Genomic DNA, 12750 nt, shown 5'->3' with positions numbered 1-12750 from the left:
AAGCCTGTGGTCACTGGAAGGTTGTCTGACTGAAAATCCAGAGGCCTTTGCCCTTGTGAAAGTTTCTACTCTTGCTTGGAAGAGGGATTTGGACTCCTGAGTTACAAAGATGCTTTTGCAATTCTTATATCTGTCTTTCTGCTTCTTTTTAAATCAACCTGCTTGGCCTGAACTGAATGTTTAAATAATAAACAGCTAAAAGACAGTCTGATGGCTTCTTTCTGAGTGTTTCCCTTAGGGAGCCCTTGGGATCACATGGCATCTGCCCTGACCTTAAGGACCTGCTTTCTGGAGGCTTTTTTACAATGCTAACAAACCTCACATTTAAACTAGCTGTTAAATAAGCCAGTCAGTGGTAACTATTCAGGACAGGGATTAGGGGAGTATTCTTGCTGGCATACAAGATGGCTCTGTCCATGTGCTGGCCAGGGATGAAGGGCTGGAAAACTGTGTGGTGGAAGAGACTATTAATGTGATTTTCCACAACTTTCTTTGCAGCTGCATTTTTGAGAGGAGAGAGAGAGAGATGGCTAGGCTTGCAGTAACATGTTGTGCCGTCATAAATGCTACAGCCACCATCTGTTTCCAGCCCACGACTTGAAAGAAAACTGAGCAGTAATCTCATAATTCACATGAGCGTTTTACACTTGTGAACCCTTCCCAACCTTTGTCTAATAATGAGGGGAGTGCATGGTGCTAAGTTTTGTATTTTTCCTGTACGTATTAGTGTTTATTTGTATGTCTTTTCCTGTTTTGTTGTTTTGTGGGATATTTTTTTCCATTAAAAAAAAAAATCACTGGGAGGAAAAATCAGACCAGTTCCACGGTCAAAAGAAACATAATAAAGGCAAAATCCCAATTCCATTGATCTTGCTGGCAAAATTCTCCAGGAGGAGGTGCATTTAACATTCCTCAGTGTGTCTGTCTTAGTTACTTGTTGATTAAAAGGAAGAGGGACATTAGAAAGTGAAGAGGCAGGTTGCTGAACTGCCCTTTCCCTGCAGAAACAGAGCTGCTCCAGGAGCTAGACATGTGCATTTTAAACCATCAGCAAGGATGGTAATGGTAGGTTGGATTTTAATGAAAACAGATTCTTCTGCTAATCTTCGCTTGGGGCTGGCCCTCTGCAGGATTAAGGATCCCACCTGCTGTGCCAAAGACATGCTCAGGTTTGAGGCTGCTGGTGGGTGGGAAGAACACAAACATCTGAGAGTGACTCTGGTGAGCGATCCCAGTCTGTCCTGGTGCAGTGCCCTCAGGGAAGCCAAAGAGTTGAGATCATTTAGTTGATGGAAATACTGCTCCCCTCCAGCCTGCAAAGCACGGCTGAGCATCATTAAGGATTTCTTTCTGGCTGCTCTTCGAAACCAAGGGCTGCTGTGTCTCCGGGCCTCCTCTCACCTTTGGACTCAATTTGCACACCTCCTCCTACCACAGCTGAATGAACTCCTGCTCTCCTCTGGCCTTAGGAACAATGGCTTTCATCATCCCTACCAGACTGCAGAGCAGTTTAAGGATGAAAGGGCTTCTCATTTCATATAACCCACTGCTGCTAGAGCTATAAATCATCGATGGACTGAATTTATAGCCAACCGCTACTGCAAGCAAGTGAAATTTATTTTGTGTTGTCATACGTATGGTCAAACTGTCCAAGAAGTTGCCAAACTACAAACTGAACTGCTGCTGAGCAACCCATTCAATCTGTTCTGATTTTATTTAAAAATAAGAAATAACTGCCAATCAGAGGAACTTATTTTGACATGTGCTACCTGCTGGGTGATCCGCAGTATCTCCAGGATGTGTCTGTAAGTGGAAGATAGCTGCTAGTTGTTGCCAGGTCCAGCAGATGTGACATGAAGTTCCACCAAGGAAGGGTTTGTGGGCTCACTAGGGTTGGGGACAGGTTGAGGGCCACCTCCTTTTTTAGCATTACTTGCTCTTCTGAGAGTGTTTGGTCAGGTAGCCCAGGGGTCACAGTGACTTCTGCTTGAATCAGTGACAATTCTCCATTGACCTGTACAGAGCAGTGGCCCTTCTCCTGTCTGGCAGTTTGCTGACAGGTGGATTGTTGGTGGGTCTCTGGGGTCTGGAAAGCTGGCCTGTGCCTATTTTGGTGCCTTGTGATGGCGACGAGCTACAAATGAGAGAGTAGAAACTCTTCGTGCTGCTGGGGTCTGAATCACATATCTCTGTACGATTTACTTAGAGAGCCAACAAGCCTGACAGGTTTTTTTTGTATTTTACCCAGGCTCATTAGATAGCTGGGGGTGTTGGGAGCTGTCATATTGAGCAGCCTTTCCCTGCTCACTCCTGTTGTCCTGCTGGATTCAATCCCTGCAGCCTCCCACCCCCTTGTCTGCAGTTTATGGCCACATCTGGAGTGTCTCCCTGCACACGTGCTGGTATGGGCCTCCTCCCTGCTGGCACACACGTCATGCCTTTTGGGGTCTGTGGAGTTACAGTCATCCCTCCCAAGACTTGTTTTTCCATGGGAGGGAAAGAGAGAAGGGGTACGGGAAGGGCAGTGGCAGGGAAGACCTCTGACACGAAATTCCCAGGAACAGGATTTGCACATTTTATGACCGTTCAGATGGAAATGCAATGGAGCTGAATTATTCCTCCTTAATCCTGCTTTCTCACTTTCCTCCCAGCAGCCTCTTCCCCTGCAGTTTAGGTAATACAGAAGCTTATAAACAAATCCCACCGCGTGAAAAATAGCCAAGGGGGGACAAGAAAGGGACCTGGGTTAGGGCTGTGATGGATAGACAGGTGGAAGGCAGGCAGCAGAAGGGAGGATGAATGGTAAAAGCCTTTGATGGAAACACTAAAGAGCTATTGAAAATCCAAGGGGTGGGGGGAGGGAGGAGAAAGAATAGCAGGAGGAGGGAAAGCAAGGGAGTCATGCCCCCGTCCCCCCGCCCTCTTTCTCAGGATGTTGAAAGTATTTGTCCTTCGTTACAAAATGATTGAACTGCCGCCAGGCCAGGCCACCCTTCCAGCCATTGCACTGGGAAACTGGCACTTCTGAAAGCCTCGTCGCCTCTCAAATTTTATAGCTTTCCCTTTTTGTGGGAGTTTTTGTGTCGTGCTATTTGCAGGATTGTTTTCAGATTTGCCGCGTATCAAAGAAACTATGTTTTGTTTTTGTTGCTCTGACAAACACAGAATCCAGGTAATGAAAAGAATAATTAAAAAAATAAAGGCACATTTTTATCAGAAAACACATCTGTCTGCCTTTTATTGAGTCAGAATTTCATACATTTGGTATTCACAGTGTGATTTTGGTTTACCTCTAGTGCTTTTTAAAAGGAGGAATTTTATCCTACAAATAGAGCTTCTGCTTTACTAATGTCTTTGTGTGCACAAAAGTGGTGCCTGTTCTTCATTGTCAGAGTAGTGAGGATGACCCTGGTGTATGATAATTAAAATGGATTTTGCATCACATACTTATAGATGACAGTGGGAAAAAATAATCTTTCCCCTTTTCAGAATGGCTCCTGAAGCTCTGCAATGTCTTTGACCTGCAGGATCTACAGATGGAAAGAACTGTTGAAGATCTGAGTACGAGACTGTTCCTGCTGCCAGAGGCTGTATTTGTACCATGTATTTATATGTGTATGTATTTATATAAGCCTGATGCTCGGAAAGGACTGGAGCCGTGTGTGTTCTTAATTAGATTTGGAGGTCTGTAGATGCAGCATCCACCCAGATTCTTGTTAACCAGGGGAGGACCCAGGGCCGTGGAGTCTGCCCAGTGCCACTCACATGTCAGTGAGGTCAAGGAGCTGGTGCTGCCCTGGCCAGGGCTGTCCCTGGGCAGGTGCCTGCTGTGTCTGGGGCGAGTGCTTGTCCTCCTCTCCCATCGTCTGCATCACCCTCACTGCAGCCCCAAGGGCAGTTCTCTGAGTACACAGGGCAGACAGGCAGCTGTCTGTTGCCTCCAGGATTAGATCTTGGGATTAGGTCTCTGATGGGCCATGCCATATAATGAAAATAGTCCTGGAAGAGCAAAAAGGCAACGTGCCACCCATACACAGCTTGATACTGGGGGCTGTGCTTGCTCACAGACCCACTGCAGCTGAAAGCAAATCTCTTCACTAACATAATTTACAATAGCAAGTTCTACTTAAATATCTCCAGTGCCTGGTTATATTCATGAGTTTGCAGCGTCCTGACTGAGAGGTAACACTGCCTTTGCCCCCAATTCCAAAAGAGCAGAGAGGGTAAGTGGTTCAACTCAGGGTTAGATGGGAGTCACTGGAGATGATGCTCCACTCTCCTGCCTTCAAAGGAATTTGCCGTGGTGACCAAAGCAAACAGCCCCTGCTGTTACCACGCCGGACTGTGGCGTGTCATTCGCACTTTGTATCTGAGATGCTGTGTCTGGGTAGGTATCGCTGTCCTTGTGAACCAACTTGTAGCTCTGGAGCGTGGGTGAACACTTGTCGTCATGCCAGGATGACACAAAGTCTAGAAATTATGGTGGCAATTCAGGTCATGGGATAAAGGGGGAAAAATGCTGTCTCAGAAGTGTCCCCATCTGGTGTCACTGCTGGCGATTATTTAAGATGCTGGACATGACTGTGGCAAAGATCAGGTTATAACTGATATGAATCATGCCTTGAAATAACACTTTCCTTCTTACATTGTGAAAATTACAGCAGTATGGGAAGTGAGGGAAAATGGGATTTCCCTAGAGGTTAAAGATTTTCCTTTAATCAGCCTTCATAATGTTAATTAAACGTTTGGAACAATGGCTGAGTCCTGGGATCCGCCCGCTCTTGCATAACTATCTCACAATGCCGATTTCACTTTCATGTTTATTTGCCAGCATGATTCCAAGTGAGAGCTGAACGAGATCTCTGCACCAAGGAGCTCCTCGGGGGTTTGGGAGAACTCACCTCCCTCTCTTACCTCTCCTGGGGAGAGAAGACTCCAACTCTCCCCTCCCAAGGAGGAGCAGCCTAGAGGGATCAAAGCACTTTGTCTGTCATCATCACCCCATCTGCAAATGGGGCTAATAAAAACTTACTGGTATTTTGAGGCTGGTGCATATAAATATATACCCACCCATATGGAGAAAAGGGTGTGTTTACAGAGATCAGTACATGGATACATCTATTCCGGGTAGGTAAGATGGATTACAGTGCCACTTGTTCCCTGAATTTTTCACTCTCTCTGTAGCATAGTTGCTATGTGCCCATGGGAGCCATCGTCCCTGGTCCTTTCAGCAATGGGCTTAATATAACCTGGTCTCACATCACACCCACACAGAGCTCTGGGGAAGAGAAAATCTGGGGAATGGTTCACATGGGCATGACACTGATCAGCCCAGGGTTCACACACCGTGGGAATGGGAGCTGTGCTGGGCACATTTCCTGGGCCTCTTGGTGCCAGGCTGGGACGTCTCTCCTGGTGGTCTGAGATGTGTTGGTGAGCCCCAGAGCTGGACTAGTGACATGTAGAGCAGCCACCAGCCACACAGGTGCAGGGGGTGCACACGCATCCCATCTAACTTTGTTACTCAAGTTAGAAAGGACTTGCTTTAAAAATAAGGTAAGGAAACCTAAAAATGTCAGACACTATTGGGGGAAAAAAAAAAAAAAAAAAAAAAAAGGGAACCTATTATATTTTAGGTCAAAGAGTTATCTAGCTCAAGATTTTTAAATATGTGCAAAATGCAATTTGTGCAGAAGGGCCATTAATCAGTCTCTGGAAGAACTGCCTTTTTTTAAACTGCAAAGATGAAAACAAAAAGCGAGGAGTGCAGGGGCAGCTCCGTTTTCCCATTGTACAGAGCAGGAGGGCACCTCTATCCGTGCAAGGCTCCTGCTTCCCTGGCAACATGTTCACATCTCTGCAAAAGCTGTTTAAATACGCCGAGCCACGCAAACTCCACGGCACTTTCCCTGTTGACACACGCCTTTGTCTGCTCGGAGGAGGTGCTCTGTAAACACCGGTGCTGGACGCTCTTTATGTGACTTATTCCTGATTCATTGGTTCTAAATTAGTAGCCCCAAGGCACATACCTTTCGTATACAGGCAGGGAAGGGATTGCCTCTTCTCCCCACCTTTGGAAACTTTGACCTGCTGGGATCACAAACTGTAGGAAATCTCAGAGGCGAGGTCCCAGGTACCGCCAGCAGTAAATCCCGGGAGTAAACAGATTAGATGTGTTTGAAAGACGTTTCAAGGGAGCTTGGGCTATCTGGCTCAGCTTCCCTACACCACAGGCAAGATTATTTCAAGACTGATTTTGATGGCATGAAGGCTTCTTCCTTAATACAGGAATTGGCTGTGTAATTTCTATATATACATATATATTTATCTTATTTTCCTCTTTGGCAGTGAGGAATTGAAACTTCTTCTCCACACCCCTTTGATTATCACAGGAGTGGCAGGAGGGTTTTTTCCTCTCTTAGTCATTCTGGGTAACCTTTGAGCCCAGGTTTTCCACCCTATTCCCATTAGGAAGCTGCAGAGGCCACGCGAGTGAATTCCTGGCCAGCTGGGAGCCGTCAGCTGCCTTCAAAGCCCTGGCCAGCCCTTGTGTGATAAATCCATGGTGAGGTGTGTAATGCACATGGTATCAGCCCCATATCCCACACAGTTCCTGCCCCAACAGGGATGAAAACTTTTTTTAAAACGGGACTACAAAAGAGAGAACCTATTTCTTGGATTTTTGAGTCAGTTTATGGAGCATCAGGAGTATTATGGTTGGGTCTTGCTTGGTTTTAACCAAGGGCTGCTGGTTGTAGGTTTTACCAGCCTCTCACAGGAGTGAGGTGAGAAAGCCCTAAAGATGAGCTGGTCCCTCCCAAATCCTCCTTTGCAGATGGCAAAGTACATTGTTGATTTACACAAAAAAGAGACGCAGAATTCTCTGTAGATATTCTGGGCTGAGACAAATGAAGATTTTGTTTTTGTTTTGTGATTCTGGCTTTGGCATCACCTTTCCAATTCTCTTTTGTTTGGTCTCTCAGTGATTCATCTCTCCATTTCGCTTCTCTTTTGTTTGTTCCATAATTGCTGGCTTAACCTGGAGGCATGAGGCTTCCTTGTGGAAACATCACCAGGCTGTCAGTCAGCCATGGAGAGGTGGTACAGCTGGTACAGTCCTTCCTCCCTCTCAGGAGTGAGTGAATCATCCCTTGAATATGCAATATCATCCAGGACAGGAGCCAGGATTCTCAACAGGCACATGAATTCCAGCATCTCTGGAAACATTATTTCCACATTTTGGGCAGACTAAGAGACCGTAAGTCAATAAGCAAGCTGTGGCATTTGCAATCTCATGTAGTTTTATTTAAAGTGACTGCCTGTGCTTGAAATTCTTGTGTGGGTATTAAAAATACAAAGAGAAAAGTGTGTATCCTTGATCTGATACTGCCCAAGGCAGCTTCAGGGTATGGCCCATTTAATGCCATTGAGCAGTCCATTGAACAGTTAAGAACCCACCAGAAACTGTAACTGCCTGCTTTCCTCCTGAACACTCACATGAACCAACACATCCCAAACCCTCTCTGTTGCTGGACTCCGGATTTCTCCTTTGGAGCTGTGTCCATGCTGGCTCTTGGTCCTGCAACTCCAGAGGGAGTTGTTTCCCACTGCCCTCACACAGGAGCAGTGAAAGGGGCATGGGCTCCTTCCCTCAGCTGGGATCTTGTTCAAAAGTGTCTCCCCTCCAAGGAAAAGACCAATTTCTTATGTTTTCCTGGGCTGCAGGTGGGATGTAGCCAGAGAACGAGGGAATATTCACCGCATCAGCAGGTAGTCCATGACACAGCATTTCACAACATCAACAGTTTTTCCTGAGCTCTCGTGGGCTGTGCTCATGAATCCAATAAAACTGCCGTGGAGTGAACATTCAATGAGATTTCCCTGCTGAATGTGTGAGAGATGCAGTGGGAAAAGAGCACTGCTCTGACTGAGTTGGGAAACACTGGTCAGGAAAGCTGTGATATGGTTTTCTCTACTCTTATTAATACCAGGAGCCAAGACTTTTTCTGCTTTGCTTTTGTGCCGAGGTCATAACTATGTGTTAACCTTCATCAGTCCTTCTGATGATAACAGTGAAAGCAAAATACCATTGAAATTATCTTCCTATATGTTTAAACTACTCTGGCATTTTTCCAGGCAGTGTTTGTGCCCCTGTTTATGCCGCAGACCCTGGTGACCCTGGAATACTTTTATTTACGACAGCATAAGCATCATTTCCATGGCAACATGCTTTTCAAGCTGCAGATTGAGGATTGCAATTTCCTGAGCAATAGAAGAAGCAATGGTGGATTTTTTTTCCCCCTAATCAGCTAGTAGCAACTTTCATGTGCAAAACAACCAGCCACGACAAATCAGTTAAAAGCTACATTATCATAAAGGCAATTTGAAAGCTCAGCATGGTTACCCTAAAAATAAAAGGGAGTTAGATCCAGTTGTTTAATGGAAATAGAGATGGTGAGATGATATCCTCACTGCTGCTCTGGTAAATTGGCTTCAGTGTGCTCTGCAATGCTGCCTAATGAGGAGCAGAGCAGTTCCCTTCACTGCAGTGACACATTATTTACAGGAAGACTGGGACAGTTATAATCCTGTATGGCTTCAGACAATGCTTTCCCATATTGGAGGAGATGACAAAGCCTGTTTGAAAACAGTCCAAGCTATCAACAAAGGAATGTCACTAACAGGGATGTTGGTTAGCAGCTCCTGTGAAACCGCACTCTGGGGTGGAGCTGCTCCCCAGGGTGGAACAGCCTCCTGTGCACACTGAGGTTCCAGCACAGCCCTGGGGACAGAAAAACAGAACTGAGATGGGGAAACACCCCTCAGCAATGCCACAGCACTGCTTCCCTCCCCAAAATAAGTCTTCACCAGCAGCTAAGTGTTGTCACTCCACAAATAGGATGACTGAGGGGCAGAAAGATGCAATGATGTGCCCAAGGTTGCTGTGGCTGACAGAGGTGTTCCCTGGAGTCCAGGACACCATCCTGTCTAGCAGTGGCCATGACCCCTCTATCAGAGTAGGGTCTTGGAGGCTGGATCTGTCCCCTGCTCAGCCAACTTGGTGCCCAGCACCACTGGGACCATCACTGCCCGCTGGAGATCTGCACTTTTCACAGCTGCTCTTCTCACCAGCTCTCACTGGCAGAAAATTTGCACTAAATATACTGCCTTAAGGAATTCAGAAAAAGGTGAGGACTTTCTTTCTTGCTAGATTACCCTTTAGAGCAAAAAATTCACTTCCCTAGCCCTTGACCACGCCAAGCCCAGGAAACTGCCATGTACCAGGATAGGTGTACTTAGCAGCACTGCTTCCCTCCTCTCTGTATTATCTGTATTTTCAGTTCCTCACGTCTCTGAGTTCCAAGTTAGACCTTAATGGTGGCACTACAGAGTTATCAGAGACAAATTGTTAAGTAATAGTAGATATAATTTCAGAGAAAATAAGTATTGCTGCTGGTCCCCTCACCAGAATTATTTGGGGTGACAGATAAATAAATATTAAACTACATTCTGTGGTGGTAAAGGTACACTCTACTTGCTAAAAGCCACATTCACACTGATTTGTTTGGGGCCTCCAATAGTTTTGGGGAAAAACTTCCACTGCTTTTGAAAGCAGTAGGACAGCAGAGGTGCCTCCAGGTTCAGGGGATCCCCACATCTTGTGAGGTACAGCTGGCCATTAATTCTCCTGGTGGAAGCTGAGGAGATGATGATTTCAAACACCAGCTTTTCCAAGGCAGGGCCTGATGAAGTGTTCTAGGGCATGAGCTATTGGACCAGCCTGCTGCCAAGCTCCATGTCAAAAGCTTCCAGGACATCAGGAGCTGCAAGGAGCCCTGGACTAGGCAACATTTAAAGGTTCCTTTTGACCCAAACCATTCTGCGATTCTGTGACTAAAGCCACTGCATATTAATGTGCAATGCCAGCCCAACACCTCCTCCCTTTGAAGTCACTTGTCAGACTGGATTTGGAGTCTAGGCACCTGGGATAGGGACTCAGGCAGCCACTAAGCACATTCTGCCCCAGGGAGAGTGCTCACCCTCGTGCTGGCTGGTGATGGGAGAGCAGGAAGGGTTTTCAGCCTGCTCTCATGGTTTAGACTTGAACTTGGAACTGTTTGTTTTTGCTACGCCTCCCCTTCCGCCCTAGTTAATAGTCAACTTTGAAACCCAGCTTTATGTCCCATGTTTGATTTGCATTTCAAATGCAGGGCCAGCAGGGCAGGCTGTCTAAATCACTTGTCAGCACAAGGGAAGGAGGTGACACAGTGGGAGGAAAAAGTGAGACGCGGCTGTGGCCCAGTACAAACGTCCAGGCAGCTGGGCAAAGCTGTTACTGGGAGAGTCCCCAGCAAGAGACAAATGCTCACCTTGCCCAAAGGCTGGGGTCTAACCCGGGCACCACACAGGGACCAGCTTGTCTCCTTTGATTTACACTCCATTCCTCCAGCTCTACAACCCTGCATCCTGTTTTCCTTCTCCTCTGCAGCTGTACGTGGAGGTGAGGGCTCAAACAGACCCAATAAGAGGAATTTCTTTTGAAGCCAAAAATAGCCTGTCACGATTTTACTGTTTTGGTTTTTTTTATTTTTTTTTTCTTGGTCAGCATGTCGCAATCCTAAATTTATCACTGAATTGGCATACAGGAAGCCTCTCTAATTGCCAGTTGGAGGGCACAGGGCAGAGCGAGTTCACCGGCCACTCTCAAAAACCGTCTGGCTGGAAATATCATTTTCAGCTGCTCTTTGATGAGGTAACATCAAGGAGCAGAGTGACTGCACACACCACCCAGGCCACTGCCAAATGGTTTGCAGGGCCAGTCAATGCTGCATTGAGGAAAGGGGAAACATTCGCAAAATCGGCCAAAAATGAATTAGATGTGTTTTAAAGTGATTCCTGTGCAGACTGTTTACTTGGAATGGCACAAATACGATCAGCCCATCCTTAGAGACCTTCCCAGGCTTGAGCTGATGGATGTGGTGATGCCTAATCCTGCCCTGGTGCTGCTGCCTGGAGTTGTGCTGTGCGTGTCTTGACAGCTCATCAGCAGAGTCCTGCTGGCTGCCACACACAGGACAAACTTTCCCTTTCATATTTTTAAATTAAACACGAGATCCTTGGGCTGCAGAAGGAGCAGCCAGCTCCTCGTGGAGGTGGCAGGTGGAGGAGCCAGTGTGGAGGCACAGCCCAGCACCATCAGAGGCTGGTGAGAGCATTGTGCCTCTCCAGTGAGCCCATATTTGCCTCAGCTTACCAGGATTTTGCTGGAAATAGCTACCTCCGTTTCTTGCAAGCATGTTGAAAAACTACCTGCCAGGTTCAGCTGATGTAAATCCTCATAAATTCGTTCACCAGCCTTATTCCTGAAGAATGGCTGCTTAGTGCTCTGTTTCTTCATAGCTGCAATTCCTCTCAGTTTATTTTAACGTGGTGCCTTGCTCTCGGTTTCATCACACGCATCCTCTATATTGCCAAAAAGGCACTGATGAACACGAGCCGTGTTACCAGAAATCACATTCCTGTTCCTGTTCCTTGGCTCATTTCTCCCTCATTTCCCTTTGCCTTCCTATTTTAAGACTGCATGCATGACATACCTGTCAGCTAGATCCACTCAAATATTTATCCAGTAATTTAACCAGTGAATTTTATGGTACATTGCTAACTACGTTGATGACTTTCTCCTCATTCACCTGGCTTGGGTTGTGGTGTGTTAGGGAGCTGGAAAGCAGCAGCTTCACAGGGATCTAGGAACTCAGAGAAGTTTATAAACCATGAAAAATTTCTCCTTTTTTTTCTTGCAGCCCTGACACCTGTGTGCTGTGCTGAGGGGAAGGGGAAAGCTCCAGAGTTTTGCTGGGACTTGGGCATCAACGTGAGCCCACATCAGCCAACTGCCGGCACATGCCGAGGGAAAGGCAAACAGAGAAGGGGCAGAGTCCACTGAAACTGGGAGTGAGGGATTTCACCTTTAAATTTCAGAGCACACCCCCTTTTTTCACTCCCCCCTAACCCCCGCTCATTCAGAAGACAGAAACTAGTCTTTCACAGGGAGCTATTCCCCCCAAAGAAAGCTCTTAAGCTCATGGCACCTTCCAGGCTAGAGCAGCTTCAGGAGATACAGCAGAGCTCCGGGCTGTGCTCTTGAAGCCTGCCGTGACCCCAGGCTGGAGCTGCCCGGAGCTGAGTGCCCAAAGCCCCCTGCTCTGTGCCCCAGGGCTGCTTAACCCTGGGCTCTGCTGGTTTGGCTACTCAGCCCTTTCCTCACCTCCAAACGGGGCCTCAAAGAGAGGGAGGAGTGAGAGCTAGCACCCTTTTATAGTGTGAGTAATGGCTCAGCAATACGTTCCCCCGGGGCAAGGTATGCTCCGCACACCGCGATTTCAAAAGAAGTTAGGGGAAAAAAAAAAAGCAAAGAAGGAATGAGGAACTAACTCAACACACCCTCTAGGCAGGTTCTGGCTTCCCAGGGAGAATTAGAGTACAAACTTCCAAACTGTGTTTAAGGTGTTATAAACAGCTTTTTTCTTTTTGCCTCTTCCCCAGCCTGAACCCCTGTTTTTCTTACAGGATAATGCTCCACCTTGACAGGATGAGAGAGACGCTGTATATGTGTAGCTAGAGATACTTTATCACCCATTTCCATTAATGGCTATTAAAAATAGGGATAGAAATTATAATCTCCCTCTGTTGCATCCCGTGCCCAGTCTCCAGGAATCCTGTTAATATTTGAAACATCCTTTGGAGGATAGA

The 12750-nt window shown here is 46.7% G+C and overlaps 1 protein-coding gene across 2 annotated transcripts in view; it reads left to right on the top strand.

Annotated features, from left to right (window-relative positions):
- PDGFA (platelet derived growth factor subunit A) overlaps window positions 1-3720 on the top strand; it is a 36132-nt gene extending 32412 nt beyond the window's left edge. The window contains exon 7 of one of the 2 annotated variants that reach the window (XM_066329696.1): window positions 3490-3720. The gene's annotated coding sequence lies outside the window, so the exon portion shown is untranslated. Of the gene's footprint in view, window positions 1-498; window positions 3264-3489 lie in introns of those variants that run through there. The other variant, XM_066329695.1, reaches the window with a different exon arrangement.
- Window positions 3721-12750: the final 9030 nt, after the last annotated feature.

The sequence above is a fragment of the Sylvia atricapilla genome, chromosome 15 (assembly GCF_009819655.1).
Source record: "Sylvia atricapilla isolate bSylAtr1 chromosome 15, bSylAtr1.pri, whole genome shotgun sequence".
NCBI lineage: Eukaryota > Metazoa > Chordata > Aves > Passeriformes > Sylviidae > Sylvia > Sylvia atricapilla.
Note: the sequence above shows the minus strand (reverse complement) of the source record. Positions and strands in the feature narration are given on the sequence as shown.